Consider the following 27,107-nt stretch of genomic DNA (forward strand, 5'->3'; position numbering starts at 1 on the left):
AAAAAAGGGTCAAACTTAAGAGGAGTAGTCTCTGCACAGTGAGAATGCTATGGAATGACTTCCACATATGGCTTCCATCTGAATAGTTTGCTTATATAAAAGTTTGCTAGTCTTACCTGAGAATGACAAAAGATTAGGTATAGGAATAAAAGAAAACCTTCAGCATAGTGCCTCAGAATATTTGAAAAAGTTCTCCTCCCCCAGCCATCTTTCTGATACTGCCTTCGCATTCCTAGCTGGATGACTGAGTAGTTTCCAACTTGTAGAAATGCTGGCCATTAAGGAGGAAAAACTTTCTCCCTCTCCTACATATTATGTTTTTGTTGTTACATATTGTTATGGCAAGTAGTGACCAAAAGTGATGAAATGAACCTCATCCTGAAGATAAGACAACCGTGTGCAGCTGAGTACCAAGTTTCTTCTCCAGACTGGGTTCTCATGTGCTGTTTCCCATTTAAGAACAGTTTTTCCTACTAGATGCCTTCCTGAACTTAATCACATTTTCATCAAGGAATGACAAGTTCTGTGTTCTCTTTTGACACTTGGAACCTGATGTGTTGTGCTCACGAGTGCTGAGGGAGCTGACTGATGTCGTTGTGAGGCTGCTCTTGGTTGTATTTGAAAGGTCATGGCAAGCAGGGGAGGTTCCTGAGGATGGGAAGAAAGAAAATGTCATCTCTATTTTCAAGAAAGAAGGTCCAAGAACTTCAGCTTAATCACCGTCATCTTGACAGTGGGGAAGATGATGGAGCAAATAAACCTGGAAGCTATTTCCAGACGTGTTAAGGACAAGATGATTGGGAGTAGTCAGTACAGATTTATGAAATTTACGAATCCATGGGAGGTCATGCCTGACCCATCTGATAGACATCTATGATGAGGTGACTGGCTTGGTGGATGAGTGGAGAGCAGTGGATATAGTTTGACTTGAGCAAGGCTTTTGATGCTGGCTTCCATAACTTCATAGGCAAAAGTGGTGAAATACGGACTACATAAATGGACAGTGATGTGGAATAAAAACTGGCTGAACTGCCAGGTTTGAAGGCTTGTGATCAGTGATGTGAGGTCCAGCTGGAGGCCGGTCACAAGGAATATTACCCAGGGGTCAATATTGTTTAACATTTTCATGAATGACCTGGATGATGGGACAGAGTGCACCCTCAACAAGTTTCCAGATGGTACAGAATGAAGTGGCTGACGGATGTACTATGATTTAGGGGGACCTTGACAGGCTGGAGAAATGAGTGTGAAAGAATCTGCTGAAATTCAATAAAGGCAAATGCTAAGTCTTGCACCTGAGGAGGAATGACCCCAGGCACCAGTATGAGCCGGGGCAGACCAACTGGAAAGCAGTTGTGTAGAAAAGCCTAGGCTTCTCCTGAACACAAAGTCGAACTTGAGTGAGCAATGTATCCTTGCAACAAAGAAGGCCAACAGCACCTTGGGCAGGCAGGGTGTCACCAGGTTGAAGGAGGTGATCCTTCCTTTGCGCTGAGTGCTTGCGAAACCTGTGTGGAGTGCTGGGCCCTGTGCTGAACTTCCCAGCACAAGAGAGACATGGAGGTACTAGAGCAAGTCCAGTGAAGGGCCACAGAGAAGATTAAGGATCATCTGTTTTGTGAGAAGAGATTGAGAGAGCAGGGACTGTTCAGCCTGGAGAAGGCTCAGGGGGATCTTACCCATTTGCGTAAATATCTGATTGGTTTGGCACTGAGGGGAGTAAAGATGACAGAGCCCAACTCTGGTGCCCAGGAACAGGACAGGAGGCAATGGGCACAATTGAAATACAGGGAATTCCACTTAAACATTTACTCTAAAGCTGATCAAACACGCAGGTTTCCCAGAGACGTTCTGAAGTTTCCCTCCTTGGAGATACTAAAAATGTGACTGAATGGGCAACCTGCTCTCACTAACTCTGCTCTGAGCAGGAGGATGGACTAGACAATCTCCAGAGCTGCCTCAGCTGGTATGTGATTCTGTGATAAAATAGTAAGCTTGGTTTTGTTTTGTTTTGTTTCTTTGCAAAAATGATGCTGCAACCCAAGCGTATATACCAGTGAGGGTTCGTCTGATGTTGATGTTTTTGACATTTTGTAGTTCAGTCCAGCGGCTGCAATATCCACACTCATGTTGAACTGACAAGATTGAAAGGTATCTGCTTACTGAAAAGGTCATTTTTGGTATCTTTTCACTTGTGCCATCAAAAATAAAGCCAATCCCTAACTAGGGTGTCTTAGCTTCAACTTTGTGTATGAGTTTGTGTTTTTTTCCCCCTTCCCTGCCTCTTCGTTTTTCTGTCAAAAGCCAGCTTGTGAACTCAAGAGAAATGTATACCATTGGCTTGGCTGAGCTATTCTGATTTATCATTTTGGAAAAAGAGTGGGGCCGTCTGCTGCTGTCCCATTACCAATGCATTAGAATGTCCTGGCAATAATAAAGCAAATTCCATTTGCACATTTGCTAATAGCTCTTCCATAGGCACCATTGCTATTTTCTTGATAAAGCCCAATAAATTTACTTGCAGTTGATCAGTAGTGCTCTTATATGATACTTCAGAGGAAGCAGCAAGGAAGCGGCATGTTGCTTATTATGGGAACCACCATCCCCGATGTTACATTGCCATAGCTGTGGCTGCATCTCCACAGTCAGTGATGCTCTGTCCGTTGTCTCAGTCCCAGAGTTGCACTCACTGCTGATTCAACTCCACTATCACCACAAGTATTATTTTTTTGTGATAACCTTATGAGGCAGTGTCTGTAGCAGGGACTATAAATGTGTTAAGGAGGGAAAGAGGAAGATGATTTATTGGCTTGAGCTCAGAGCTGTACAACAGGACTGCAAAGCAAGCCTGTGCAGGTCAGCTTGCATTCATACCAGGGCTAGCTGGTGTCTCTCAGTGTCAGGTTTGTAACGTAAGCTCAAGCACTAGGGATCACTCCCTTGGGTGAGATGCCAGTGGAGCACAGCCATGGACTACAGGCCTCCAGTCTCTGATCTTCCCTCCCCAGAAGCATTTGCCTAGAAAGAAAGATGGGAGCATGGCAGCCCAAGGTGTCACAGTCTTCTCCACAGCATATTGCACACCTTCCAGCCAATGCATAGCTGATACCTGTTCAATGGCTTCATGTACCTGACACAGTAAATATGCTGCACCTGAAGCCAGCGAGTGGCAGCTGCCTGGCACAGACAGTGTGGCTTTTGTCGCAAGAGTATAGATCTGTACTTTGCACGCTATGGCCAGGAGAGGACTGAACATTTTCAGTGGGGCCCACTTGTCTTTCCATGAAAAAGCTTCCAAGTGTGCAGGCTTTTGATGTTAACTGATAACTTTCAAGCATTTCAAGCCTCTCCCTGGGAAAGGCTGCGTGCCTGCCACTCCCGCCAGAACCTCTAGGGCCGAGGGGACTTGGCACTTATGGAAGTTCGACTGAGTGGGAACAGTTGGCCGTTGACTTCTATCAGTCCATTTTAGCGGATCCTGCAGTGGTCACTGTGAACAGAAAAGGCTACCACAACGTTGTATGAGAAGATTTTCAATGGTGAAAATGCTGCCAGTGGAAAGAAAGTGAATTTCAGCTATGCAGAACTGAGTCTGCAACATGGGATTTTTCTTACAGAGAATTATTTTCTCCCTCAGTCTGATAGTCTGAAATGTTCCAGATTTCATTTTGGGGAAACATTCATTAAGCAGTCGTAGCCAGATATCTGTTAGGTGGTTGGTGAAACAAAGTTTATTAACTGATCCATATCCAGAAATGTTATTAAAACCCAAGAATTTTATGTAATAGTATATTGTTCAGATCCTAGACATTGCTAGACCCAAGCATTTTAATATAGGCTAGGTCTCCAAAAATAATGGTTATTATTTTCAGTGGAAATTGCCATAAGCATGTTCAGCAGCAGCTATGAAAATAATGTGAAAATAGAAATATGTGATTTTTGGTTAGGAAAAAAAAAGTTAATCCAGCCTCTGTCATTTCAGGAATTAGATATTTCCCAAAACGGCTTTTTCCCATTTTGCGTCTTCTTACGCTAGTTTCCTATTATATGATGAATTATTAGCTTGAGGATGTAAGAAGAAACCAGTAGTATCTTCTGTGCTGCTGCTGGAAATCAAGTGTTCAAGAGCAGCAGCCAATAACCCCACTAAAGTGCGGGAGGACAAAGAAATTTGCTGAAATATTGCTTTGCACCTTTTGTGACCACCAGCTCCTGTAGAAAGCTGAGTACTGAATATTAGTCGACTCTGTCCTTTGTGAAAGTCACTTAAAAGAAATTGCAGGAAGTGCAGAATCAAGCACCAACATTTATAATTTAAAAACCTGCTATTAAAGTGAATAAGAATGTGTATCTCTACTGGATCAGAGCCTTGACTTGCGAATGGGTCCACTCGGCTTCTTGCATGAATCCAGCAATGGATCTCAGTTTAAGCATTTCTTATGAAGCCTCCATGAGACCTAAGAAGGGCTTTGAAAACTTATTTTTAGACAGTAAAGGACAGAAGGGATCAGCAGAATGATGGAGTCTGACCTCCTGCATAATCCTGCACCTCCTCCACAGCAGGACACGAGCTGCTTTTTGTAATGAGATGAAGTGAAGCCAAAATTTGGAACACTGGTTGCTGCGTCTATTTGAATTGCTGTGTTGTGCATATGCCTCCCTGGCTTTGGAAAATGACCCTGCAAAACTGGAGAGTAGCGAGACACATTAAATTTCTCTCCTAGGACAGTATAATAAACATTTCTAAGCCTGACACACTCTGTGTGCCACAGGAGAAAACCCACGTTTAGATTTATTGCAGAAGTTTCCAGCTGAGTCTCAGAACAATTGTGGTGGGTGAGGATCTTTGGCCACGGACTGTACAAATGCAGCAGGCACTGAGAAGCCCGTAGTCTAAAGGCAGGCAGCAACAGCACAAGGTTGAGATACACAAATTCACTTTAAAATAGCTGGATCAGACACTGAAAGTAACAGAAATACTGTTACTGGAGCACTGAACTGAGCAGCTGGTATTTTATATTACTGCTAAATGTGAAAGACCACTAAAGCACTTCAGGAGCTGATATAGAGACAAAAAACTACATATATAGCATGGTCTTAAGTAAAGGGTGAAAACAGAGAGTAAAATGATTTCCCCTTTTGCCATAGCTTAGTCACAAACCTACACTTAAGGAAGTGTCCTTAATGAGACATAAGCTTCCAGAAGGACCTAGACTGCAGCCGACTGCCAGAGAGGGATCACAGGAAGATTTGGAGATCATTCTAGAGGTAGCGACTGGAATTTGCCAAGGAAAGGAAAAGGAAATCAATCCAGACTGGCAATTACGGGGAGACGAACAGAGCTCCTATATAGGAAAGTCATTAGGGATCCAAAACACCAGAAGTAGACAACTTACCATCTCTAGAAAGGAAGGCAGTTCACAGAAATTACAGACATATTTACACATGTCGGGTGTGAAACAACAGTGACAGCTTCTTAAGCACACTGTTGTAAGAGGAGACCCCATAAGAGGAGACCCCACAACTGAGGCTATCAACAAAGGTGGACGTGTCTTAATGAGAAATTCATGGTGTCTCCTCCAGATTTCAGGGTGATGGAGGTTAGATTAACCACTGGCAGCAACATATTTGAGATGGCTCAGTCTCAGGACCGACGGACATACGTGCACATTCACAGGGAGAAAAAGAGGGAGGCTGCTGCTCCCTGATACTGCCACAGATTATGGGAGTGGGTGTAGCTGCAGCAGCAGAGTCATACTCTGCAGTATCTTCCCCCTGAGGTGTCAGAGAAGAGCCTTTGCTTCCAGACATGCTGAGAAAAGGACAGAATCTACAGGAAATTGGTTAAATGCTTCTGTAGTCTATTCCTGAGCAAATTAAAAAAATTGACTTCTTGCCTCCATAGATTTTACAAGTTCATTATGTCGTAGTTCATTCATATTAACTGTACGTATTATTGTTGTGGAGTGAATAGATCTAATGGGGACAGTTTCCTTACTATCATACATTACACAGCTGTAGAAAAAAGGAAAAAAGCAACATATGAAAGAATTATAATGAACCAATTTGTGCAAACTTTGTTTTTGCACTAAAACACACACAAGTTCTGTGTCTTCGTCTGCTTTATTAGAAACATTCTCAAAGCCTCACTTGTGAGGCTAAGCTCAAAATCAGCATTTGCCTTCAGATTCTTTGAAAGACCTTCAAAGTTCTTCAAAGCTATGGGGAAAGAAAGGATCTTCTTGACTCTTGTGCTGCTTTCACCTGTGACTGTGTTACTTTTCTTCTTTTCTTTACTCTGTGATTGATTGCTTCTTTGGCATGTCCTTTGGAAGAGTCTTTTCTCCTTCCCTCTCCCTGCCCGTTCCCTTCTAAGTTTCCAAGAGATGTCCTGGAACTTCCTCCTCTATACCTTTGTTTTTCCATTCTCAATGAACTAATTATTTCAAAGCAACAGACAAATTTGAAATGGTCATAGCTTTAACAGCCAGTGTTTTTCCATACTCAACTTGCAGGCAGAAAGAATTTTTAGTACTGAAGGAGAACCTAGTAAATATTCTGTAGCAACTTTTTTTTTAAGATTAATGATGTCTCCACAGTTTTACATCCTTTCTATTAAAGTTGTGCTAGTAATTAAGAAATAGTGATTGTGCAAATTATTTAAGTAATTGAGTTAGCGAACTGAGGTTACTCTACAGTTACTGAGGTTAAAATTGCTGATTCCTGGATATAGTGTTTAATCTTATGAGTAGTCATTTTGAGTTCATTATTGCCTTTACCAGTCCCTTAAGCTAGCTTTGATGCACATATTTTGTCTTGAAATTACATGCCCTTAACTCATGGCGATACTATTCTAAGTGATGAGAAATGTTGAGATATTTGTGTAACTTTCAGTTAGGTTTTGAATTATAGCAATACATGAACAGGGAAATTTTTCATTGGCTAAACTGTCATTGAAAACACACTTGTACCATCAATGTGATGCTTAAGAAGACATTGTACTGTTGACCTGATGTCAGCTCTTGTGGGCTGAAGCTTTTTTTTTTTTTGATTAGAGTCTTGAGAGGATGGAATATAAATCCATTTTAAAGATGAAATTGCTCGTTCCGCTATGGCCTTCAACAGTAATTTCCGGTACTTGGGCTGCTTTTAAAATCTTCTTGTTATTTCATATAATTTAAACTGGAATTCACTCAACAGCTTTTTTAAAGAGCAAATGAAGGGCCGAGTCAGAGATGAGAGACTTAAACAGGGAAGTCGTATCATTCACCTAGGCTGTAAAGCATTTTCCACAGAAGCAACTGGAATGTATAGAGCAATGCAGACAGTGGGGAAAGCCTCCCTTGCCTCTGGGATGGCAGTATCAGACCCTGGAGCTTGATCTCACACCCCTCCCAGGAGTTTTGCCCTCTGCACTCAAGGCTGAGTCTCTGGTCAGAAAGAGCTATTTGAGAAGCGTTGGCTGGTCTTGGAGCTCTTTGAGGAATAGCTGCAAGAAGGCTCTGCAGAGGCTTCCCACTGCTGCTGGGAATGAACTTGGTCTTTACCTGGGACACTCTGCAGTAGTGTTTCAGCTGTGCTTGTGCCTGACCACACACCAGATCCTGGCCATGACTTGTGGACTGATTTCTTGACCTCAGACCTGATCCCTTATTAAGGGCATGCCTGGTGGTCTGGACTCTTACCTCACACAGTATGGTGGGACTGGACTCTTGCTGGTGATACCACTGCCTTTGCTGGCTTTGTCACTATGCTTGTCTCCCAGCTCCCTTTTCTCTGTGGAGCAGCCCAGTCTTGCTGCTTCCTGACATGCAGGACCAGAGAGCACCATAGCACATCCAAATAGGACACAATTACGAAAAACACTTCCCTCCAGAACCCAATCAGTGAGACTGACAGATACCAGAATTAGCATTCTCTGAGAGCAGCTCATTGATAGTGTTATCTTCAAGGTTGAAAAGCAGAGGAGGAAAATCAGAGACCTTGTCCTTTGAAAAACATTGTAGAGACCGAACAAAAAAGTTACGTTACTTCTGGCTTTCTCAGGCAGTCCTTGGCGTCTGCTTGCTAGCTTCTATTACTGGCTGGTCCTTCAGTGACTGCTTTTCATAGAATCATAGAATCCTAGAATGGTTTGGACTGGAAGGGACCTTAAAGATCATCTAGTTCTAATCCCCATGCAGCGGACAGGGAAACCCTCCACTACACCAGGTTGCCCAAAGCCTCATCCAACCTGACCTTGAGCACTTCCAGGGATGGGGCATCCACAACTTCTCTGGGCAACCTGTTCCACTGCCTCATCACCCTCCGAGTAAGGAATTTCTTCCTTAGATCTAATCTAAATCTTCTCTCTTTCAGTTCAAAGCCGTTGCCCCTTGTCCTATCACTACACGCCCTCATAAAAAGCCCCTCTCCGGCTTTCTTGTACACCCCCTTTAGGTACTGAAAAGCTGCTATAAGGTCTCCCTGGAGCCTTCTCTTCTCCAGGCTGAATAGCCCCAACTTTCTCAGCCTGTTTTCATAGCAGAGGTGCTCCATCTGTCTGATCATCTTCATGGCCCTCGTCTGGCCCTGCTCCAACAGCTCCATGTCCTTCTTGTGCTGGGGACTCCAGAGCTGAATGCAGTATTCCAGGTGGGGTCTCACTAGAGCAGAGTAGAGGGGCAGAATCACCTCCCTCGACCTGCTGGCCATGTTTCTTTGGATGCAGCTCAGGATATGGTTGGCTTTCTGGGCTGCAAGCGCATATTACTGGGTCATGTTGAGCTTCTCATCAAGCTCTCCGCTGCAGATCAAGCCGGCTCCTGAGCAGCTCCCCTCAGTGACTGACTGCTAGTTTCGGTTACATGACATTTAAATCTCCCACCATTGCTCTGGCAATGCCCAGGCCTCATCAGTGTCTCTCGCAAGAGCTTCCAGCTCCTGGGGAGTCTCTTTGCTCCCCTGTAGTTTTCCTGCCTCAGGAAAAGCCCCTGTGCACCAAGATCTGCTGCTCTGTTGTGGTGCGGACTGGCTCTGGAGCAGCTCTCCTCGGCGACTCAGAAAAATACGTTTGGAAGTCTGTGTCACAGGATGCTCTGGACACCAAAAATATAAATAGCTTCAAAAAGGTTACAAAAATAAAAGAAAGATACATAGGCCCACCTCAGGAAATCATGGAGCCCCCAGTGGTAGAAATGGGACAATGTAACTGGGGAAAGATGATTCTGCTCTTGTGTGGTTTCTTCAATGCTTTCCCAGTTCAGCTGTCATGGATCATTCATCATGGAGTATCCAGTGTCAGAAACAGACTACTAAGCTTTGATCTCACTGAATTAATGTGTTTCTAATGCTTTTATCGTGCAATATTCTTTGATGTGGATAATATTCTGGGATGCTAGAATAATACTCTTCTACTTGGGAATTCTGGTGGCACTGATGCATGGGTTATGGGAGCTGCAGCCTTTGTAAGACATCTGGCTTTGTTTCTTTCTTGAGTGATTTGATGCCACTTACGTACTTAGTTGCTGAGATCGATGTAAAGGTGCTGTTGGGCCTTTCCTCGCCTGAGTTTTTGCAAGAAGTCAGCAGACTCTGACAAGTACTGCTGGGGAAAAGCAGGGAATTAGGTGAGTATATACTTATCAGAACTTACTTGCTTCTTTAGGCATGCAGGCACTATGTAAAAGGATGCTACCACGAGATGTTTGGAAGACAGTATGGCCCACTTCTGTTACTCACCCTCCCAGGAAACCCGTAGCTTCTGGTCACAAGAGCTCTATGTGTGTATTCCTCTCCTCCATATGGTGTGTGAGGGGGGACTGGAGAGTAGGGGAGATCAGAAAGTAAAAGATGATCTCTTTTACCATTCTTTTTATAACAATATATAGTAAGATAATACACTGGCAAGCAGCAGCTAAATTTCAAGCGTGACACTACAGTACCATGAATGTCAAAAAAAACCTGAGAGCCAAGCACCAGTGAGGTAGAAATGTTGTAAGGTTCAGTCATCATGGCTGTCATGGGTCATGTTGTGTACCCCTCAACCACACGTCTGAATTACTGCAAAAGCCACTGGTACCCTCTCTTGCGTGTTTATACTATTTTTTGTAATCGAGAAAATACATTGAGGTTCATACGAGATACTGCCATGGCTCAGTGCCTTAAATTGTAGCCATAAAAAAGGGCATGCAAGGATTGAATCCTTGCTGGGAGATAAAAGTCGCAATCCATCAAATTAGAAATGTGCTGGCAAGACGTCTTGTTTCTTGGTGTATGTGATAGGGCCATAGACAGTTGCTTAGTAATAATATAAGAGCAAGGAAACAGTGCTGAAGATGTACCCTAGTGGTGTTTTGGCTGAGAAATACGGCTCCTGCTTTCAGGTGTATCCTTCTCGATCGCAACACGTACAGCATCTTTGCTGTATAAAGTTATAAGATTTGCTTTGTGAAAGAGTACAACATTTATTGCAGCATATCCTTTTCTGGCTTGACTTTCACTGATTATTTTAAGGGTTTGTGAAATGGTACGTCAAATGGAAGCCATGTCACTTGTGCTGTGTCTCTCTCTGCAAACTAATTAAAGTAGGTTGGAAAGAATCAAAGGCCTTAAACAATCAAAATGTAAATAACTGGGCTGCCCAGAATAGTTGTTGCAGTACATGTTAGGCACCAGGAACAGGCATTGCTATTTGAATATCTAAATTGCCTTAGCAGGCATCATAAGGCCATTAAAGGCACTCTGTCAACCCTCTGAATAATTGTTTGTTGGTTTTTTTTTTTTGGTTGGTTTGGTTTGGTTTGGTTTGGTTTTTAAATTACTGCTCTTCTATCTTCTTGCCATGTGATAGAATTAAAACCTATATATATATAAGATTGGAAAGCTATGCGCCTTAAAAACATAGCCTAGATTTTAAACTGCTCTTATCCGGTGAGCCTTACTGAAGTGAATATAGCTACGCTCATCTACCACAGGCATCAAACTGGAAGAAGAGGTTTAGTCTTGTTTTCATTTTTTTTCTGTGTAAAAATATGAAGATCAGAAGATTGCATTTTTTTTTCTACTTTGTTAAATGATTTTGCAAGTTCAGACTTAATCTATTGGCTGCTAAGGAGATAATACTAAAGTACACAGGAAGCTGGTTATGTAAGCCAGTACTGCTTTTATCCCACAGACATTAGTCTTTCCCCTGGTTTGCTTAATTCTCTTCATGGATTTATGAAGATCTATGCAGATCATCTCTTCACAGATGGGAGGGTTTTTATGAGTGCAGTCAGCCTTATTCTTCAAGTCACAAAGGGCAAGAGTAGCAGCACAGTACTGGTCTCTAGTTCTTAATCTTAAGTCACACATGACAGTGTTGTGCTCAACTGATACATACTTGGTCAAGGAATTTTGTTGCCATTGAAAGTTCCCATTAAAAGTAGCCTATTTCAGTCTGCGTGTGGAACCACAGGAAAACACTTTTTCACTGTGAGGATGACCAAGCAGTGCACAGGTTGCCTAGGGAGGTTATTGAGTGTCTGTGGAGGTGTTGAGTCTCCATCCTTGGAGATAATCAAAAGCTATTTGGACAAGTTCCTTGGCAACTGGCTCTGGGTGGCCCTGCTTGAGCAGAGGGCATTGGATGAGATAACCTCCCAGAGGTCCCTTCCTACCTCAACCATTCTGTGATTCTGTGGTTCTGTAACCTTAAAAAAAAAGACTTTGTTGTTTTTTTCGCACTTCAAGCTGAAATTTGGAAATGTGTGGGTGTTTGTGGTGTGGAAGTTCAATGTCAGCAGCACTGTTTTCCAGGTTTTAGAAAGGAAGCCAGAGAATTTGCTCTGCCATGTATAGTGAGATTTAGTTCCAAATTAAGAACCCTAACATGCGTATGTGAGGAAGATGTCTAAACTCTGGTCAGCATGGTGAACATATAGTCAACAGGGTTGATTGGCAGCACCTCAAGAGTGATTCAGGCCTCCCTAGAGTAGAAGTATCATGAGTCCCTCTGTAGGCTTCATTAAGTACAGCAGGAGCGTAAATACCTGCTGGACCTAGATGCTTATGTTTTATTCTCTAGCTGAGTTTCACTCAGAGCATCTCATTGAAACTAGATAGCATGCAGACCAGAAAATGTCTCTACTCAAAGTGGAATTTGGCTAAAATAGGAAGGGCAGCAGGAAGGGCCTTCTTGTAAAAAATACATAATGACTCAGGGTCTTTGATTAGTGAAAGGATTGTATTTTCACCTTTTCAGAGAGATGGAAACTTTAGCAGCAAATTGTACTCCATACATTACTTGGACATAGATTTGCTCAATGAGATGGGTTTACTTGCTCCAGCTGCTGATGTGAGTAACAAGAGAAAATGTCTCTGCTTTGGATGAGCTCTTAATCTTTTATTGTGATTTTTGATAAAAATACCTAATTATTAATACCTAATCCTGCACCTCCTGATTCTGTTTGTTTATTAGCCTCACTCCCTTAAAAGTATCCAGCATGAAAGATGGATGTTTGTCTGTGCCACGAATATTATGTTCAGCCATTAAAAACAGGGAGAAAACCTCCTCCATACCACATAACTCCAAGAAGTTCTACCTTGTTTTAAATAACTTAAAATCCAACTCACCACTGAATCACGGACTTCAGAAATATATATGATGGCCTACTAGAAAATCTGACTTCTGTATACACAAAGTACAGGGAGAGGATTTTCCTGTGTATTCAGGGAGAGGATTTCCATTGCTTCTGGGATGACTGAAAGTTTAAATTCAATGCCATGTACTAGACAGACTGAGGTGAGTTCTGCATATATTTGTTTTATTGTTTGTATGTTCTGACTGAGAGGATTGTGCTGCCATTTTCCTGCTGGAGCAGGAGGCAGCGAGAAATAAGCGTGCATTTCATTGTACATCATCTAACGAGCTACCAATCTGATTGTTTGCTTTTACTGAAGTATACAGTCTTACTTCTTTGTGTCTTGGCTGGGTGTAACGTACTTGACTATGAAGAGACACCTTCAGCTGCATGAGGAATAAACTTCAGTTCTTTAATATTGCAGCAGAATAGAAAAATGTTAACATTTTCCTCCACTATCAAGAAGGTGATTTTTGCATTAAAACTCTTATCTATTACACTGTGCTAATTATATTACAAGATCTTGAATGGGTTCTCTTACTTTTTTTGTCTTCTGTTGATAAGTAATCTTTGTACAAAAAAGTCCTATCAAAATAATGCGTTCCTTCAGTGACAGCATGCTGACATCCAGTGCCAGCAATGAAAACAATTAACATCAGGCTGGAATACTGAGCCTTGCAATACATAAGCAGCTTTGTGAATCAGTATATGGAGTTTTTCATAGACTGAACACAATTACTATATGAAATAGTCTTTGTATGAAGGGAACACATCATGCAAGTCTGATTTAATACCACACCATTATTTTCATTTGATGTTAGATCAGACCCTAACTACCTAGATGCAGTGTAGGGAATGGTAAGTCTCACTGTTACAGTCATAGAATCATAGAATTGGATTTGAGAATTGGAAGAGACCTCAAGATCATCTAGTTCCAACCCCCCTGCCATGGGCAGGGAAATCCTCCACTACATCAGGTTGCTCAAAGCCTCATCCAACCTGGCCTTGAACACCTCCAGGGATGGGGCATCCACAACTTCTCTGGGCAACCTGTTCCAGTACCTCACCATCCTCAGTGTAAAGAATTTCTTTCTTGTATCCTTGTCCTTGAAAAAGCAGGTGTATTATACCTGTGGAGATGATGAACCAGTGAGAGTTGTGTTGAGAATGCATGTATGTGAAAATATTTTCTTTCAAAGGAGGGGAAGCACTCCTGTTTACTGAGCAGTCCCACAAAAAATGTAAAAGGAGTTGAATTTGGAACAAGCTGGTTGCCTGCAGGAAGTTGGTTCCAGGTTATAAAGACGTAAATCTGAGTGGAAGTACCCTGGGTTCCCCTGGCTGCTTTAAGTGCTCTCTAGTGAGAGATAAATATGAGATAAATATGATATGAGCAGAAAATGAACTGTAATGATCTAAGATGGGATTGAGGACAACTCGAGATCAGATATTAACTATGATGAGAATTTAATATAGCACCACAGCAAAGAGCCTCTGCTAGGCTGCTCACCAACTCACAACTGGTTTGTTGCTGCCTGTTTCAAGCATCTCAGAGAGACAGATGTCCTCATATGGGCTCCTAGTCTTCTCTAACTCAGAGATTATTTCTGTGTGTGGGTTTTGAGAACCAAACAGACGAGGTGTATGTTCCATATGGTCAGACAAGCTTCCTGATAACAGAAATCATGTGTTTATCAGTGATCTGGGTTGGTAAAAATGGTTTGTTTCCCTCAGTCCTTCATTCAGGAAGTGTCTTGTGTTCTTGCATTTATTTATTTTTCCACAAGACCTGGAGGTGGAGAGCAGGGTAGGGGCAGAAAGGAAGGAAGAAAAAGTGGCCCTAGAAAGTGCTTGAAGATTCCAGGAAATTGGTAGGCTGGACTCGTTAATGCTTCTGAAATGATTTTTGACCACAGCCTTTCAAATGAAGAAATGAGATATTGGAAGGATGATAGTCTTTTATCTGCTGAGGAAGATGGATGAGTATGACTTAAGATGTCATGTATATGAGTGGGTGCTATAAAGCGATTGTTCTAATGACATGCTGTAAAAGACAACTGTCAGGAATAAATTATTCTTCTCTTCTGATGATACTGATGATAACGTACTCAAATCCTCCACGACACATTTCCTCACCTAAGTTAAAAGCTTTTCCTAAAATGTTTAATGGGCGCAAAGATCTTTGTTGTGCATTTCCCACTCCATGAAAAACACCGAGTAGTGACTTACATAAGAGCAATTTTGTCTGCAACTAGTGTGTTTGCATACAAGTACACAGGCTTTGATTAAGCAAAAGAAAGTACTTAAGCACATGTGTAAGTACCTTTCAGTGGTGAAGTGATGAAAAATACGAAAGAAGAAAGCAGAAGTAACAGAGCTGAGAAGAGCAGTTCTGAGCAGCTGATCAGCTCAAGGGCTCCGGGGATGGAGATGAGCTGTATGTAGCTATGTCCAGAGATACCTGTGCAAAAGTCACATCCCGCCTGTGCAGCCAAAGCCCAGTACCACGCTTTGCTTGTTCTGAAGGAGCAGCACAGGAAACAGGGGGAAAGAAAAGACTAAGAGGCCAGAAACACTATGGGCGGAACCAGAGACCTGACTGGAGGTATTGACCACCAGCTGTAGAGCGACTGGCTGAAGAGCCTTAGAGGAGAGGGTCCTCAGGCTGAAGTGAAGCTGAGCACATTGCATTGCACTGTTGCCAACACCTCCTCCCCAAATTGCCTGTGACTCTCACATTCAAAGTATGTGGATACCTGCTTGCAAGCGGGTCAGTGCAAGTGACGATACAGGGCGGATGCCATGTCTACACGTGGGTGCTGGTTGGCTTGGAGAAGTCAACAAACCTGTGTGCTTGAACGTGCCTGAGGGACCACGGCGGTGGGTGACCCATGCTGGGGCAAGGACTCACCTGAGGGAATGTGGCCATGGTTGACCCATGATGGGACAGGGACATCCCTGAGGGACCTGTGGCTCATGTGCGACCCACGTTGGGAAAGGGAAACCAAGGAACAGCATGGCAGGAAGCCATTAATTGTAGAGTGTTAGAAAGAAACTGTAGTTCATGCTGCTTCAGCCTCTTGTGTGTCTGTTGCCTCACTGGAGGAAATTTGGTGCACTGAGATTCAGAAAAGGCAAAAAATAAGAGTACTTGAGAGCAGGACGGGGAAGGACAGGTGTTTAAGTAGGTTTTTGCACAGTGGTTTCTGTATTTTTTCCCCTCGCTACCCGAATCAGTGATTGTAGGTTTGTCTTGGTTGGCAGTAAATTAAGTGAAGTAAAATTCCCCGACTTGATGCTGCTTTACCTTCGGCAGACTGGTATAAGAAGTGATGGGCTAAATTGCAGTGAGGGAAATGCAGCCTGAGCATTTGGAGAAGTTTTCTAATGGTAAAGGAGCCCTGTTCGCAGACTGGATTGCTGAGGGAGACCTCAGAGCCGCTGGAGGATTTAAGAGCAGATTGAATGAACTTCTGTCAAGAACAATTTAGAAGAAGTTGACCCTGCCTTTGGGATGAAGAGATGAATTAAATGACCCTCTTGAGGTGCTGCTGAGCACCTGTTGCCTTTCATTTCTATGACACTGACATGGTCTTGTGTACCCCTAGGGAGAAACGAGGATCCGAGCTTAATTATCAGAAGGCAGTTTCAGTCAGCAGGAGGTGTTTTCTGAGGAAGGATGGCTTGAGATGGAAGGCTGAGGATGTTAAAGAGGTGAATTGTGCAATTAAATGAGGATTATATAAAGCTGTATTTGTAATTAAGGTTGTCATAAAAGTGAATCTTTTTTCACTTGACCTAGCACTGACCACGCATCTCAGAACAGTCTTCCTTAATTCAATGTATACTAAGAAATTGGAGGCCTCAAGTGCTGTTTGGGTTGCTCTGTGGGCAGGGAGGTGCTGGCCTGGATGGTACTTAAGAATTAGAGAGCCATTGGGGATGCACTCACAGGGCTGCTCAGGCTGCGGCTGCTTTAGCCAGAATGATTACCAACTCCAGCTTCAGCTTGACTGTACATCCTCAGTCCCAAGCACCTTGCAGCACTCCTGTCAAGGACAAGCACGATTTCATCCTTCAGCGTACTACATTAATGCAGATAGCTATTTTGAGATTAAGTCCATGTTGGCTTTGAACTGCAGCCGATAATGAACACCTGGATGGAGTTCTGCTTTATTTGCAGGTGACTGAGTTATTATTATTAATTATTAAACCATTTCATGTAATATTTAATTATTTATCCCCATTTTGTGATGAACAAGCATTGCCATTATTGCCTATAACCAAATAACCATCCCCATTTATCATACTAATTATGACTTAATGAGGAAGGACCTGGGGCTGGGGGAGTTGTCTATCCTGAACAATTTGGAATGTAGCTTCCTATGGTAATGAATGCAGGTTGTAATAATTAGGTCTGCTAGGTGCTGTATTTATCATGAAGCTTAAATGCAATAAAAATTCATCATACGGCAGTATGCTTATAAAACACAATGAATTGCCATAATAAATACGTAAATATGAAAATAGAGTATGAACAGATACAAGATTACGTCCACTTGCATGGTATTGCCACACAAGGGGATAACTCCTTTTCACTCCGTTGTACACAAAACTGGAAGAAAATCATGGCAAAGATGCTGTGTTGAATTGCATATGGCTTGGAGGGAAGGCTGGGTTTTGCTTGTTTGTGCTTCCCTCCTGGTTCCCTCCCTGGCCTAGCAATATTCATCAGACGCATTTCTGCAGAGCCTTTGGATCTGCACTGTACCCTTGATAATCTGTGATGTTTATTAGAAAGGAGCAGAATACTGGACCTGAGATCTGACTTATGGATTAAAAGGAAAATGCAGTCTGCTACAAACCAACTGTCTGTCTGCAGTTAATTGTCTTACAGATAAGTAAATCATACCATTTTTCTCATATTTTTATGTTTTATCATGAAATTACTTCATAAAGGATTTAATGTCTGTACAACAGGAAAAATCCATCTGAATGTTCTGGAGACAATTTCCATGCTAGTTCAATGCAGTAGATAATCCATTCCAGGTTTTATCTGTGCAGTCAGTAAATATATGTGTGACTACAGGTTGTTTCTGAAGTCGTCCTCATGAGAGAAGAGCAACCCAAAAACTCTGCAATCAGAAATAGTGACAAGCTGAAGTTTTGGGTTTTTTTTCTTTATGTTCAGTAATTTCTGCAATAGCTCTTAAAATGATGTAGTATTAACTATTCAGTATTAATCAATATTGACAGGAGTATTTCTTGGAAGGATAAGGTGAATACTACTTTAGTTTTTCAGAGCTATTTTTATAGCACTTGTTTGTTTGTTTGTTTTTTAAAAGTAATGTGGGCAGAGGAGAGAGAAAGAAATGTATTTTAAATATTAATAGCTAGATTGGAAGATGCAAAGGGGACATTTGGTGACCAAAACATCCACACTACTCAAAAGCAGCAGTAATGTTGATAATTTCAGGTTCCAATCTGGATTAATAATACAGGCCCTACTCTGCACATAGCTGCAGTTGAATTCAGTCCAGTGTATAGGTATTGGGTATAAAGAGAAAGAGACCTTTGTGTAGCATGAAAGCTGGAAGGACGATATTAGAGAACACGAAGGGCACAGAGAAGACTGTTTTTCTATTACTTCTCCCTTATAATGTTACCTTCACTGAGCTTCAATAGGCTTTTCCTCATCTCTCATTTGCGGATGCAGCCACCCACAAGTTGAACAACTAACTGGAATCCCACCTTTCCCTGCTGGTCTTGACTGCAGATTTACATTTCCACCTTCCCTCTCATCTCCTTGCAGTGCTGCTGTTGCTTTGGCATGGCATGATCCGAAACACGTCTGCGAGCTCTTGAGTCACTCCTGCCTCGGTTTCGGTCGCAGAGGTTGTGTGTGATGTAAACCAAGGTGTCACTCCTAGGCGCTCTGCTCACCTCACTGCCAGCTGACGCGGAGGAGAAGAGCTTAATTTAGTGTACACACGCCTATCTCCAGTGTGACAAGTTGCCATTCAATTGAAATTGTGGTCCAGCCTACAGACTGGTTTGTGATTTTTTTTTCGCTTGTAGTAGTTGAAATATGGCATCATTGCAAGGGAGAACCACAGGAAAAAATGTGGCAAGACTGATTCTTGTGAAAAGGTGACTTCAGTGTTCATATAGAGGAAGTTTGACCTTGCTTTGTTTAGCTCAGGATTTCATGGCTGGTCTGACAAGTGCGTGGCTTCCCTGGGTGCTCATGCATTTTGGCCATGTGGAATTCCTTTGGAGGCTGGAGCTGGGTAATGAGTAGTGTGCTGGTCAGCCCTTTTCCTACTTCAAACAGAGGAAATAATTCTTGCTTTGGGACACAAAGCCTATTTAGGTGATCCTTTTGAAAACAAGTGAAGCCTGGTGGTTTCTAGGGAACGCTGAGGGGAACATTGATCAGATGGCAGAATTAGGCTCTCAGTAACACAGGGAGACATTGTTGTCTTCATCTCTCGATAGATTTATTCTCCAGTGTCCTCATCCACAGCTTCAGGCTTGCTGCACTGTTTTGACGGTGTGCGGTACGTAGGTGAAGCCGCACGTATGACAATGGTAAAGGTCCTGTTACGTGCATGACTGACTACAGTGTGAAGCTCTGAAGTGCTGGACTGTGATTGTGAGGACATGAAGAAGGCTGTCTTTCTCTTGCTTTGCCACAGCAGTCTGAGTCATTACTTAGTAGGAACTGAGACTGGCCCCTCAGCTAAGAACATTTATTTGCCATATGATTGTGAAGTGACTCGAAACCCTAGGGATAGGAGGAATACGTTTCTGTTCCTGGACCTTGGAAGAAATGAGGTATCAATAATAACTCTCACCTGTCTGAGAGTCCATGCCTGTATCCAAATGTTTTAGACATGGATAGCTATTTTCTTGCTACCTTGGGGTTTGGCAAATGGAATACTCTGCTTTAATCTGGATAAAGATCTGAGAATATTCTGGATATTGAAGCTGCATGGTCCTGTCATTTTCAAGGTGGCAATCAGATCAAAGTATGTGATATCTGCACTGCATTTGCTGCTGGTTTCTGCTCTGGAACATCTTAGACTAGTCATGTCCTTCTGGCAAAGTAGGCTATGTGTTCCTGTTTGCACATCGAAAGCTATAGTTAGCTCGTTCTGTCTATGCATATACTTTGATGTGAATTTTAGAAAAGATACGCATATAGATCACAGTGATGGGTACTTTGTAAAGCCTGTCTACCATGATTTAGTCTTAGACTTCAGATTTGGAGTATTATCTCTAAATATTTGGCACGAAGTACCTTGGAGCCACCTTCTAAAAGTAGTGTTACTGTTCTCAGGCGTTACTATTCTCTCTCAGTCTGGAGAGAAGGTAATCAGTCCTTAAAATAGTACAAGTGTAACAACATGCAATAAGCCCAAGTATCTGTTGATTCAGTAGAGATACTCAGGTTGTGTGTTTGCTTGTTTCTTCCTAGATTTTTGGTTTTCTTGACCTTTGCTTTTGAATTCATGATTTATTTGGCATCCCCTCACCTCATGTCCTGCTCATGTTGTAAAACGTACATCTTTCATCAGTGCTGATGGGAACTCCAGTTCTTGGCCGGGATCCATAATCCCAAGATCAGAGGAGGCATATTTACGGCATTTACTCTTCAGTGTGGTTTTTGTGCTCCAAGGAGCGTGTATGTGCATGTCGTCGTTCTTGGAAAGTTTTTAGACAAGTGTCACACTCCTCTGTGAGGGTGAAATATGGAGGTGTATATAGCTGCTGGAGAGGACCGAGAGAGTGCAATCAGAAAGGTTCCAGGCTGGCAGCACAGCAAAGGCTCCTGTTTCCCAGAGGATGCGCTGCCTTGCCATGTGCTTCAGCCCTGACCGGGGGGGTCAATAGCCATGCCAATTCAATCAGGGGGATTTCCCGGGGGGCTGCACAGCTGCTGTTTGTTACTGTCCTGTCTCCTCCTGTGCTACTTCCTCTCTCCTCTTGTGTTTGCTCTGGGATTTTGGGATTCTTTGTTGTTGTTTTTCTCCTTTTCTTTTCTTTTCTTTTCTTTTCTTTTCTTTTCTTTTCTTTTCTTTTCTTTTCTTTTCTTTTCTTTTCTTTTCTTTTCTTTTTCTTTTCTTTTCTTTTTTCTTTTTCTTTTCTTTTCTTTTCTTTTCACTGCTCTTCAAGTACTGTCAAGAAGGGAAAGAAAATGTTTACTGATTTGAATTTTGGTGCTTTAGTTACATTTGAAAATGTTGAACTGTGTTGTGTTTTGTTTCCCTCGTAAGAATGGAAGTGTTGTATCATTCTCCCATTCCTTCACATAGTCGGCAAATGCACAAAATTCAAATGCCAGTACCAAGAGGGAAGAGCAAATGCCTGGAAACATGGCGGTGTATGTGAGCAGCATTGTTGGTAAGCAGCCGCTGCTCAAATAGAACACTGCAATTTTGCAACGCAGCCAGGAGTGTTGAAGGAAGTGGCTGAGGAGCTCTCCAAACCACTTGAGTCCAGCAGCTCTAGGAGTGTTACAGAAGATATGGGGGACACAATAAAAGCTAATGTTCTGCCTGCACATTTGTAAATTAACAAGCTGCACTAGGTAGCTTTAAGTTGGTTAGCTTTTTGTCAGTTCTCAACGAATCATGAAAAGACTGATAAAAATCAATGTAAGTCATAATCCCTTCCTTCTAGAGTGCAATTCAACATGGTTTTATAATAAACAGTTCATTTATTTCTTTGATATCAGTTTTAATTTAAATTACAAATCTGTTTGATAAAGGCAGCACTGTTGTCACAGACTCCAGTTAAAACATCTGACTTTTGGCAGGAACAACATTCTGATTAGAAAAATAATTAATGCCAAGTGAAATCCATATAGCATAATTAATGAATTAAAATGTAATACAATGTTTCAACAAGCAAGTTCTGATGCTCAGTTTGAAATGGCTATGCTTGTCCTTAGTGAGAGTGGGAGATGAAGAAAGTAGGGTAAGGAAACCCATATGTTTGTCTGCAAAATTGTAAAAGATTTTTACCAGTGCTGAACAAAATAGTTGCTGACGAAGTTTCAGAGTATGAAACATTAATGAAGGGTTAAGCAAAGGCAGAAGAGTTATTCAGAAGTACCAGGGTCATCACAGGAGAAGCTAGGCTCCCCAAACAGTGTGTGAACCACTGCCAGAGTGTGGAGACACCCACCAGCGAGCAGCACTTGGTTGCCAGCATGGCTGGGCAGACTTGGGGACAATCGTTCAGGGTTTCAGGAGGTGCAGTGACTGCGAACTTGAACTAGGCTCCCATTACGGGGTGGTGCCACAAATGACAAGTGAGGTTGTAGCAAATTTCAATGGGCTACTTATTGAATGAAAATATAGCATGCTATTACTGTTTTGGCATTAAGAAAGTACTACCAGAAGGCTCTGTGCGGTGTGTTGTCCACATACTTTAACAAGTGTGTTGGCTAGCTGGGAAGAGTTCAGAAGAAAACTACGGGGCTCTTTTTCTGCGACTTCGTTACAGTCTGTCTTGCAAGGAGAGAGAAAAAAGAAATCCAGTCCACTGCAGAGGACATTTAGAAGTATACATAGCACCTATGTAGCAAGAAGCTGTCTCCCAGAAAAAGCTTGATGAATTAGAAGATACATTGGGAATGGAGGATTGGAAGCTGAAGCTTGGGAATTGCAGACTGAAGTGCAAGTTTCTAGCAGTGAGGGCGTCAGCTGGAGTAACAACTTATTGGTCCTTGAAAAAATTATGCATTTTCATAGTAAAGATTTCAGGACTCAGCTTTAATTATCAAATCATCCAACAGTTCTCATCCTGACGTTTTTGTTTGGTTTTTTTTTCCCCAAGGCTCTAAGAGTCAAGGCTGCAGTTCCTATTTTCCTGCCCATTACCTTAAAATGATGTTAAAAAGTCATATACTCTTCTTGATTTGCGATAATTTCATATGCATTTTTGGAAATCATGCAAATTATTTTTTTCAGGTATCTCATACTAGCGCATAACTCATCTATCCAACAACAGAAGTAATTTAAAGCTAATACAGTTATATCCTTTCTTTTTCTCTGTTGATTACAAATCCAAACTTTTCTCATTTGTTTTCGATGTAGCAACTTTGTGCAGAAAATTGTAATAATTAATTTATGTTCACCAAAGTGATTTAATTGCCATGGTTTTCATTGTAAGCATAATTGCCATGGCATTTCTATTTTCAAACTGCTCAGAGGCACTATAACCTTCACGTTGTTTCCTTGCCTCTTTGTATTCTGCTATGGTTTTCCAACAACGTGTTGGGGATACTCTTTTAAGAGTAAGTCTTAGGGAAAAGCTCATGTATGTGCAACAGCTTCTCCTTTTTATGGATTAAGGGCGTATGTAGGTTCAGCATGTTGCCACCTTTTGCTGTATAAACAGAATAGGAAGCAATTCCATGAAGGACTTGTTGGCAGCTGTTGCTGCTGGTTGGATACACATGCTTTGCACGAGTGAGACTGTACTTGTATAATTTACAGCTTGAGAGAAGAGGGTCTCACATTCAAATATGCAGTGATTCATGTCCAAATGAGAACAGATTTTTCAGGGAAGAAAGTGATGCCCTCTTCCATTATTTCATGGCAGTTTTGCAACATTTTTTACCATCTTTAAAACATTTCTGGCACAAAGCTTATCTGCCATCACTTTTCAGTCCCTGACCCTGTTGTTTATCTCTCAGATTTACTGCAAGTTTTCTGTGATTAGTATTCCCAGCCTCTGCCTGCTAATACAACGTCCAGAGTTCCACAAGCTGCAGCATTAGCATTTTTTATAAAACTATGGGACTCTGCAATAAACTTGTCCCTTCTGTCTTATCGCAAATATTTATCCCAATTCTCTTCATAAAAATTCTGAGTCATCTCTAGTTCTGTGCTTATAAAAATTCCACCGGAAAAACGCACACACACAAACCAACTAAACAAACAAAAAAAACCACCTTCCAAAGGGTTTATAGGAGAGATGTTTATTCCTAACTAAAAATCAATTCCTTTATGTATAACACACTTATTAATTAAATTATTAATAATGGCAATTATGTACTTCAGGGGAAAAAGCAACTATATAACCTGGTGGTTTTGAAATGTTCGTTGCCTGTATAGTTACTTCACCATTGTTACTGGACTTTGCTGGTGTCCCTGTGATGTACTGGAAGGAAGCAATATATTTTTGTGATCTCTGGCATATGCTAATTACTCTGTTTTTTCCAGAAAAACTGGCCCAGCTTCTTGTTAGACACTTAGACTGTCTAAATCAGAGATATAACTAGGGATTTTTTTCTTGCCTTCCTTGATTTGCAGTGCTTGGAAATCTGCAGTGAGAAGTTGTACAGATCCTGCTGATTCACTCTGGCAGATGCTAATAGTTAACTGCATCCTGGCTGCAAGGGTGTGGGATGGTCTCAGCAGGATACAAACAAAATTAAATTAGGTAAGGCCAAACTTCAATAAAGGAATCCTTTTTTGCTTCTATTTTAAACACCAGAAGAAGCACAACAAATATGAAGGCTTTTTATATTGAATGTGTTAAGGGAAGGTTTGGTAGGACACGTGTTTGCAGGACTCTTCGTAGATAAATTTAAAAAAATAATTGTTTAAGGATATTTTTATCCCATTGAAGACAATACTACTGCACCCATTAAAGCCAGCATTTTAGCCTTATGCTCCATAGGAGTACTCATCCAGTGTTCTGCATCTTCTGGTAAAGATCATCAGAAAGAACATTATCTGCTGATTCAACGACTGGTAATATCAGTGCAATTGGCAGCAGCTGCCATGGTGTTATTCAAGACTGGCTATTCAAGAAGCCAAATCAGAACATCAGGTCTCTGCGCTCTTTCCCATTGGGGCTGGTGGTGAAGCTTTTAAATATTTATTATTCTTAATAGACGCAAAGGTCTGCAGATGAACTAGGTATTGGCCCAGATGCCAGATCACTGCATAGCAGCCTTGCTCAGCTTCTCTGCATTGTGCTTCTGTGCTGCACAGGCAGGAATTTTTAAATGTGATGTTTGCAATTCAACATCGAGGCTCCACCATGCTGCCAATCTGTTAAAAATATAATGGTAAGGAAGCATAATTCCCTGTGACTTTTTGTGAATTTTGAGGTTTAAATCACTTTACATTTATGGTCATGAACTCTGATGATGGAGTGCATGACTTGTTGATCAGCATGAATGAAAAAATAGATTTGCCCCTCAAAATATCCTTTCCATGCACTTGAGCTTAACATTCAGTGTGTTGTTTCCCAGTGATGATTTCATCTTTATTGCAGGGAAACTAAGTGAAGTCGTCTTATTCAGTTTAGCTATGGCCTATTTTTCCCAGGTGAATCATGAAAACAGCTCTACAGTAGCAGCTATTTGAAAATATTGTCTCTTTTCCCCACCCCAAAATGTTACGGAGGATTTACTGGGTAGTTTTATTTGCTTCAGCAAATACCTGCTGCACTTAAGTCATAAGACACTGAAGAAATACTGCAGTAGAGCCCTTTTTATATCACCAACAGTGTAACTGCATTGTCAATTACTACTGAAACAGTGCTGGGGAGTTTATGGGAGGGTTGTGAATTGTACTGGAATCACTGTTTTGGGATTAATTTCTCTTTTAAATCCCAGCAGGGAAGGATTTTCATACACCAAAAAAGGATTAAAATGTGTTGTGTTCTTTTGTGGTACAAAGAGAAAGGAATTAATTTCCAAAGGGGTTACTGCTGATTTTCTAGAGAATGTCCATGCAAATGTTGCAAATATATGATGTGATGCATCACAGCCAACAGTGGATTTTGGAATAGCTTTGATCCTTTTGCTGTATCTCTGGGACTAGAGTGTGGAGTTTGCTAGATGATAACACTCCTGTTCTTTGAAATAGCCCGAATTTTTGAAATAGTTCAGAATGTATTTTCTTCCCAGCATGGATCAGAAGAGAGCTGCCTGTAACTCAGTGGTTTGCAGGCCTGGGAGTGTTTGGAGAGATCTGCATTCCAGTGCCTGTTCTGAATCATGTCCGTGTGCGACTGGGTACTGTGAAATCTTTTTCTCTCTTCCTTTAGGTTTACAAGAAAAGAATGTATTACTTGGGGAAAAAACACTTAATTGAACCTGATGTTTCCCTGTTAAAGGTGGGGCTTTTTAAGCAGTTGCCATTTTTTCATAGAAGAAATTCCAGCCCACTCTAGCTAAAACAAATTTAAGGCTGTGCAAGTTGTTTTCATAGAGCCTGATTATTTGCTCTGTCCCTTGAAACCCTATCGTCTCCTCAATTTGTGTGAATATATCCAGAAAGGCAGTCACATTCTGAAGCGAAATCCCATAATAAGGGCATGTGTGGGAGGAGGCGGATCGTTTTCACTGATCTTTTTGTCTCTCTCTATTTTGTTGTCACCTGCTCTTCTACTATAGCAACTATGCTGACTGTTGATGCCACAGAATGTTGAAGAGGTGTTCTGGACATTAACTTTGGTTCAATCCTTCTTAATTTCCTGTAGAAAATGGATTGTTACCTGTGAATACTTTTGTAACTTACTCCCAAAGATATGTTTTGTCTATATATCTTACCTGTAGGTAGCATATTTATTGTAATGTTTTCATTCATGTGCAGCCAGCACTCATCATCTGTTTTCAGTTGCCTCTCATTAATATTTCAAGTGCAAAAGGTCCCTTCGGATTGGAATACATCACACTTGGCTGAGGAAAAGTGGTTTCGCATCTTTCGTAAAAGTCTATCAGCCATTCTTTTCTGGGATAGTCCACCTAGTCAGAAGCGGTGGACCTTGCTGTTTCAATCTATCATTTCTTTTGTTTCCTTATTAAACAACCTGTCTTTACCTAATAAATTGCAACATATCTACATTTCCATCATGGATAATGGCCCTGATGTGGTCTATGTCACTGAAACGTGGCAGAGTGAAATATTGCCCTCCCCCCAGTTTTGACTCTATCATCAAGTTTGCATTATATCAGGTCATCCAGGAGCTACTGCAGTAATCCTTCATTCTTATTCTAGCTGTCCACTAGTGGCCTCTTATGTTTCATCAAGTGAAACATTGAAATAACAAGGTGTGCGTATTTATAGCCTCATTGTTGATTAAGTATAGTAGCTAGTTTGTGAAGTAGCTGTTGGGAAATAGGATCTTAAATCAGAGCTCATTTTCCCCTTTCAGCTGGGATGACAAAGGGAATGAGATATTCCTAGAAGTGTTGTCCACAACTGGATATAAAAAGGAACAGAAGGTACAGCTATTTGACTGTATTAATTAGCTCTTCTTCAGAGCTACACATCTATCAACTGGTAACTGCAGCAGCTTCTCAACTTCATTACTTTAAGAAGGTATCTTTAAGTAGCATATTTCTTTTTTTTTGTCAGTTTCATTTTTGTACTGACCCTTAACATAGAATGATACCTAGCAAAATGACTTCTTATTGATCTATGAAGTTATAATTTAACACCCCCCCCAACCAAACCAATAAGAAAAATCAAT

The sequence above is a fragment of the Tauraco erythrolophus genome, chromosome 1, assembly GCF_009769465.1.
Source record: "Tauraco erythrolophus isolate bTauEry1 chromosome 1, bTauEry1.pri, whole genome shotgun sequence".
Lineage (NCBI taxonomy): Eukaryota > Metazoa > Chordata > Aves > Musophagiformes > Musophagidae > Tauraco > Tauraco erythrolophus.